The sequence below is a fragment of the Galendromus occidentalis genome, unplaced genomic scaffold, assembly GCF_000255335.2.
Source record: "Galendromus occidentalis unplaced genomic scaffold, Mocc_1.1 scf7180000077532, whole genome shotgun sequence".
NCBI lineage: Eukaryota > Metazoa > Arthropoda > Arachnida > Mesostigmata > Phytoseiidae > Galendromus > Galendromus occidentalis.
The window spans coordinates 445761-446281 of NW_003805520.1; positions in this window are offsets into that span (position 1 = coordinate 445761).

The following is a 521-nucleotide window of genomic DNA, read 5'->3' on the forward strand; positions in this document are numbered from 1 at the left end:
CGTGAATCGATTCTCAAGCTGACACTTTCTGACCCGGACTGGTGGCCCGAGGGCGCTGTGTGGATATCAACCTCCTCACCGTATCCTCCTTCCCCTAGAAAGCCCGCGAACGGTTTCCCTGAGTGGGCTCCTATACTTTCCGAAGTCTGTCGTACGTTATACCTAGCATCACCGAACGTGGGTTCGTGACACCGTCATCGTTCAAAAAACTCGAGGGTGCGTCGAAGTATATGGATTGGAGGTTCGCGATGGAGGTCCATCCATTCAATTGCGATCTCTGGGAATACGTTGATGGCTCAGAACAGGATGAACGGAGAGACAAGAGGGCACGTGGTGCCATAGTATCCGGAATTAAATCCACATTGTTCTCGAACATGAGAGACTCCGTATCCGGTAAGGAGATATGGCATCGCCTCGAAAAACTCTATCAACCGAGAGGTCTATTCCGTGAAGTTGCACTCCTTGAGGAACTCACCAGTATTCGCTATAACGACTGCCCGGANATGGAAAACTACATCACC